A 6814-nucleotide genomic window follows, 5' to 3' on the forward strand; every position below is an offset into this window, starting at 1 on the left:
TCTATGAATGGATGAATGGGTAAAGATGAGGTGGTAGATATATATATATAATAGAATATTACTCAGCCATAAAAAAGAAGGAAATCTAGTCATCGGTAACAACATGGATGGACTTAGAGGGTATTGTACTGAGTGAAGTAAGTCAGACAGAAGGCAAATGCCATGTGATTTCACTTATATGTGGAATCTAAGGAACTAAATAAATGAACAAACAAAACAGAAACACTCATAGATACAGAGACCATTTTGAGGGTTGACAGATGCGATGGGTGAGAAAGGTGAGGGAATTAAGAAGTAGAAATAGTTACAAAATAGTCACGGGGATGTAAAGTATAGCACAAAGAGTATGGTCAATAATATTGCAATAACTATGTATGATGTCAGATGGGTACTAGATTTATTGGGGTGATCACTTCGTAAGTTACCTAAATGCCTAATCACTATGTTGTATACCTGAAACTAATACAATATTGCATGTGAACTATAATTGAAAAAAAAAATTATTAAAAACTCCCAGACATACTGGGACTTACTTTTGTTTAACTCGCAGGTGCGGGGGAGGTGAGTGGTAGTATCACCGTGACTCCAGGAAATGGGATAGGACGGGACTGGGCCCTGTTCCCTTTTTCTTCCCTGTCTTCCATGCTTTGTGCTTGTACTTTCCACCTGCAGTCCCTTGCTGGGAAAAGTGACACTTTAATTCAGAACAAGTGAAAAGGAGGCTACGCTTGGCTTAATGAGAAGTGACCTGGGAACATGCTGGATTAACCAAGGGAGATTGTAAAGTGCTGTGTAAATGTCAACTGCTGGACCACTGGGGGTGGGAAGGCATTTGAGTCAGTCTGGAAGCAGCAGTAGCTTCCCGAGGTGAGGCCGAGTTAGCAGCTTTGCAACCCACTGTAATTTGGGACTTGCTGGGTGCTGTCTGAAACAGACAAGTGGGTTCCAAAAAGAGCTCCCACACTCTTCTGAGCCTGGCAAGCGCTTCTTTCTGGTTACATTTCTGACACGAATTCCAACATGTGGGTGTCCCCCACAACACCAAGCAATTCTCTGACACCAGCTGAGTAGTCCTACAATTCAACTCAATTTGGACACAATCTAGAATTGATCCCATGGATTGAGGGTTCAGTCTCACAAGAATGCCTCCACTTGAGATGCCAATCGCAATCCCAGCGTGTGTCACTTGTGCTTCTGACCGACTGGTTACAGATCAAAGGTTTCAGTGACCCTCTCTTCGATTTCAATTAATTTGCTAGAGAAGCTCACAGAACCCAGACATTTTACGTACTATAGTATCAATTTATTATGAAAGGATATAATTCAGGAATAGCCAGATGGAAGAGCAAGGAGAGGTGATCCTCTTTCCCAGCACCTCCACGTGTTCACCAATCCGGAAGCTCTCTGGATCCCTCCTTTTGAGTTTTTATGAGGCTTCATTACATAGGCGTGATTGATTAAACCATTGGCCATTGGGTATTGAACTCAATCTCCAGCTCCTGGAAGTCAGGGGGCTGGTGAAGTGGGACTAAAAGTTCCAACCTTCTAATCACGTGGTTGGTTCCCCTGGAAATCAGCCTCCATCCTTAGGTTATTGAGGGACTTTCCAAAACTCACCTCATTGACATAAAAAGAATCACAATATCACACAGGTTTACAGGGAAGGGAACCCTGGTCAAGGAAAACAGAAGAAGATTTTATTTATGGAAAACTTATCCATTTCCTGACTCACCAGAGCCAGGAGTCATGCTGAGTGTTTTCACACGCAGGTGGCTGAGGGCTTTGGAGCCGTACATGTGCAACTATGGATCGGGCATCTGTCCTTTGTTAGCTAATTGAACTTGGGTTTGCCCCTCAACCTCTCTAGGCCTCATGTACAAAAGGGGCTCATAATGCCTATCTGATGGGTATGTTGGGGAAACTAGAGAGGATTCACCCCGTGCCTGACATACAGTGCACACCCAGTACATGGAGTCTGTGAATGTCATTGCTTCTATTATCATCTCCGGGGGGTGTCAGAATCCCAGTGTTTTTGAGAAATAATCAATCACCGATGGATCTAGAGAGAAGCACAGAGGGTAGGTCATTTTCATTATCGGTATTTCTCTTGTCCTACAGCAGGCATCAGCAAACCTTCTCTGTAAAGCGCCAGGTCGTTAAATATCTTTGGGTTACAGGTGGGGTGGTGTCTGTAGCAATTTCGCATCTCAGAAACAGCTATAAGCACGCTGTGGACAAGTGAGCATAGCCGTGTGCCCATCAAACTTTGCAAAAATAGGCCCGTGGCCATAGTTTGCTGGTTCCTATCTTACAGCCCTTTACTTGCTTTATGACCCGATCGCTTGTCATCTTGCGTTCCAGCGAGCGGCGCATGTGTCTTCTCTTTCCCTTTGACTGTAAACTCCTGGGAGTCAGGATGCATTCTGGAATTGCTCTCGTGATCCTCACTTTCCTGAAAATAGGGAACTCGTTGGATAAGCATCGGGTTGTTTTGTTCTGTGCTTACCATGGGATGCGGGCCAGTGGAGTGGTGAAGAGCACAGCGTTCACATTCTGGTGACTTTGGTCAAGTGCGTTCACGTCCCTGAATCTCAATTTCCCAGAGTGCGCATGTCCTTGGGTCGTTGGAAGGACTGCAGAAGATGATGCGTGAGGAAAACATCTCTTTCTTTATCTGGGCCTCAGTGTCCTCATCTGTAAAATGGCAATAGGAAGATGTGTTGCAGGGCTGTCACGAGGTTCCAGTGCGACAGTGAGGTTGAGACCGCTTGATGGGTCATGCAGGACCTCTGACAACAGAGCTACTTTTAGCCTCGTCTTTAGTACCCTCTCCTCCTCCTTCTCATCTCCTCAGTAAACCCCAGCCCTCACCTCTCCCTCCACTAACCCTTAAGACAAAGGTTTATCGACCTTGGCACGACTGTGTATTATAGGATATTTACTGCCATCCCTGGCCCCTACCCATTTGATGCTGGTAGCACCCAACCCCACCCCCCCACCCCTAGTTGTGATAGCTAAAAATGTCTAGAGACATTGTCAAATGTCCTCCGGGAGGAAAAATTTCCCCCTGGTTAAAAACCAGTGCATTAGAACAAGCCTAACACATATGGCGAGGCAAAATTTTGGAGGAGGCAAAAGCTTTGGAGGCGTCTGGGTTGTTGTGTTCTGTGCCGCAGAAGATACACAGAAAACGATTACTCTCTCTGCAGAGACTCTAGTGTAGTAGTGTGACCTTGGTCAATGACTTAAAGTCGGTAAGCCTCAGTCTCCTCCTAAGTGGAGGTAAAAATTCCTATTCCCCCAGGATAGGGGTGTGGGACTCAACGGAGTAATATAAACAAGTTGCTAAGCACACAATAAGGGCTGAGTAAATCATAACTCTTCTTTTGATTGGCTTTTGTCATTGTGGTAATTGATGCTATGTTAAAATTCCCTTCTGCCTCTGGAATCTTGAGTTTCTTTTCAACACTCATAGAACAAGTTGCAAACTGGAATGAGTAGACTGGATTTGACCTTCAGACACATTTTCTTTGGCCTGTAATGTGATTTTAAAATGTTTGACTCCTTAGCGTACATTTAAACGTCAGCAGATTTCACCTAAAGTTCCAGATTTAAGGCTTTTTTTCTGGACAAGTGGGCAACTGGCCCGTGCTGGAGCTGCAGACCCACCTGGCAGCAAGTACCTGGAGCTGGTGGCTGCCACCTCCCGAAACTGGGGCGTGCGCTCTTCTTCTTTTTTTAAAAAAAAATTTTATTTATTTATTTATTTTTAAATTTATTTATTGGGGTGACAATTGTTAATGAAATTACATAATTTCAGGTGTACAATTCTGTATGACATCATCTATAAATCCCATTGTGTGTTCACCACCCAGAGTCAGTTCTCCTTCCATCACAATATATTTGATCCCCCTTACCCTCATCTCCCTATCCCCACCCCCCTTACCCTCTGGTAACCACTAAACTATTTTCTGTTCCCCTAAAGCCTCACCAACCTCATTTCCACTTTACTTAATGGCGTCGACAGGTATTTGTGTTTGCAACTCCTGTGTTTGAAATTCTTTTTCAATACATTCAGAGCTGATGATTCTTATCCAGCTGTTTTAGTTCCTTAATTAAAGCTGAGCCTTCTTTCCAACCGGAGAGGGTGAGTCACTTATAGCTCACCTTGTCTAATCTCAGTGTCCCTTTGAATTGTCTCACACTTGACAAAGTCAGGCAGGACTGTCTCCAACTGAAGTTTGGGGTCTGTGCATGTCTGAGGCTCTGGGACCCCCATCCTGTCATCTCTTCACGTTCTCCTGACCCATGTCCTCTCCCCATCCAATCTCCCCCAGCAAAACCAGAACTGGCAGCTTCTCGACAACCGTTTATCAGAAGTGAGGAAATAACAGCTTTTAACCACGGTTCTTATGCTGGAAGACTGTGATCAAATTCCAAACCATTTCCAGAAGTGCCCCTCGGGGTCCAGGGGGAGACGTGGTTTCCATGATAACAACTGCCTTGCTGTCTCCGGCTCCCGTCCCTAGGCAGGGAAGCTGATCTTACCTCCCACTGGTGCTGGAGGAAATTTAACTACAAAAACCTGCCGGGAATGACATAGACAGAGACAATCGCACCACCTTGATGGGGACGTATAATCAAATGTGTTGTCAATGACTGCAGCTGTAACGGACGGCCTCGCCAAACGGTTCCCTCCAGGCACCTCTCCCAGTTTGCCTGGGACCGTGTGCAAACTGGCGAGTCGGAACTATGGATGGGAAGAAAGATACGAGTTCTTTTCCAACAGGTTCTATCTCTGGTCTTAAGTGCTTTCACAGGAGTGATAAAACACGAGGCAGACAAAAGAGAAACCAGGAGATTAAACTAGGAAAGGCTGAGGTGGTAGGGAAGAGGCTTCACAGATCTAAAACGATAATGTATGCAAATTACGTGGAAGGCTCTGGTATCGAGAAAGCACCCATATTACTGATAATATTTATTATCATCTGATTGGCTCTGCTTCCGAGGCTGCAGTGACACCCTCTGAGCAAACATCTATGAAGCACTTCCTCTGATTTATGGCCGTGATCTTATTTAATTCTCACAATCATACCTGGGTGTTGTTATTGCCTTTTTGAGATAAACGAGGCTCTGACCCATTACATAGCTTGCCACACAGCCCATTCGTGGTAGAGAACAGCCCCAAACCCAGGTCGGTCTGATTCCACAGTTGGTGTTCATGTGCGTTTCACCACACGGCGGTCCCATAATTGTGTCTGGGTAGAGAACAGTGTTATGTCTATAGGGAGAGGCAGAGGAGTGTGTAAACTTCCAAAGGCAGTGGATGTGGGTACCTTACCTACCGTTTTATCCCAGTGTCTACCGCAGCACCACACATAGAGTAGACACGCAACAAATATTGGTTGGATTAATGAGAGAGCCGTGATTAATTCAAATGGATGTATCTCTATCGGGAGACTTTCAGGCAAGGCAAAGAGATATGTTTCTATTATAACTGTCTGTTTAAGTTTCTTGCTCTGTCTCTGAATTGTGAACACCTGTGTCTGTGGGCATTTGCTGGGGCTGCCACAACAAAATACCACAGGCTAGGTGGCTTCCCCATCAAAACATCCTCTTCCTTCTCTTCTTGCCCCTCTTCCTCTCCCTCTTCTTCAACTGTTTCCTCTTCTCATCTTCCCTCTTTTCCTTCCAACAGCTACTGTATATTTATGGCCACCAGCCTGCCTCTGTATCAAGAGTGTTACAAGTCTTGTTCCATCGAATCCTTACAACAGCCCTCCAAGTCCATTCCATTCCACTCCCCACCCCGACCCCCCACCCCGATTTATTTATGAGGAGACTGAGGCTCTGAGAGGTGAAATCACTTGCTCAAGGTCCCACAGCTTGTTACCCGGCAGAAGTGGGATTCGAACTCAGGTTGTCTGATGCTGAACAAAGCCCATGCTTAGAACACAAGAACACACAAACCTAAATGCCTGCGTGGAACATGTGGCAAACGGAAGCACTCTTGCCCTGTGTGGAGGAGGCTCCTGCTACGTATTTCTAGCTGAATGCTGCCACGTGGGGGGTGGGGGGGTCTTCTGATTGTTCAAGAGAAGCTGGTAATTCGAAGCTTTATGTGAAATCTCTTGGTTCTTAAATGTCAGCAACTAATTGATTTTTTAAAATGCTGTAAGTCACACATGCCTCCAGTCGCATTCAGCCTGTGGACCACCAATCTGTGACCTGTCCTTGAAACATGCACTAGAGTGTAGTTCCCGTGGGCATGGAGCGTCAGGACATCCATCCGTTCAGGACAGATTCTGTGAGTTAGATGCATTTCTGTCTTCTTCTGTGTTATCCCGTGACTCACACACAAAACTATGGCTACTGTCCAACGGGAAGGTCCAGAGAACCTCCACATAGCATCTGGCAGAGCTGTTCTGTGAGTGTAGTAGCCGGTAGTCACACATGGTGATTTATAATGAAATTAATTAAAATTCCATAAAATAAATTTGGTTCCTCAGTCACACTAGCCACATTTTATGTAGTTTGTGGCTCTATTTCGACAGCACAGATAGAGAACATTTCCATCATCACCTTCTACAGGACAACATTATTGAGAATTAGACTCTCGACCTACCCGCCCCCCTCCCTCCTTTCTGTTCCCTAATCCCCTAGGGAAATCTTTGCTGGTTACAAGGGAGCTTGTCTGGAGGGAGAACTGAAAATCATTTCCTATGTGTTGATGGTGGAAGGCTTCTTAATCAGCTCCCCTTCCTCTCTCAGTAAATATGCCCGTGTTTAGTGCCCTTCTGGTGACTTTTGCCTG

The sequence above is a fragment of the Rhinolophus hipposideros genome (genome assembly GCF_964194185.1).
Source record: "Rhinolophus hipposideros genome assembly, chromosome: 24".
Classification (NCBI taxonomy): domain Eukaryota; kingdom Metazoa; phylum Chordata; class Mammalia; order Chiroptera; family Rhinolophidae; genus Rhinolophus; species Rhinolophus hipposideros.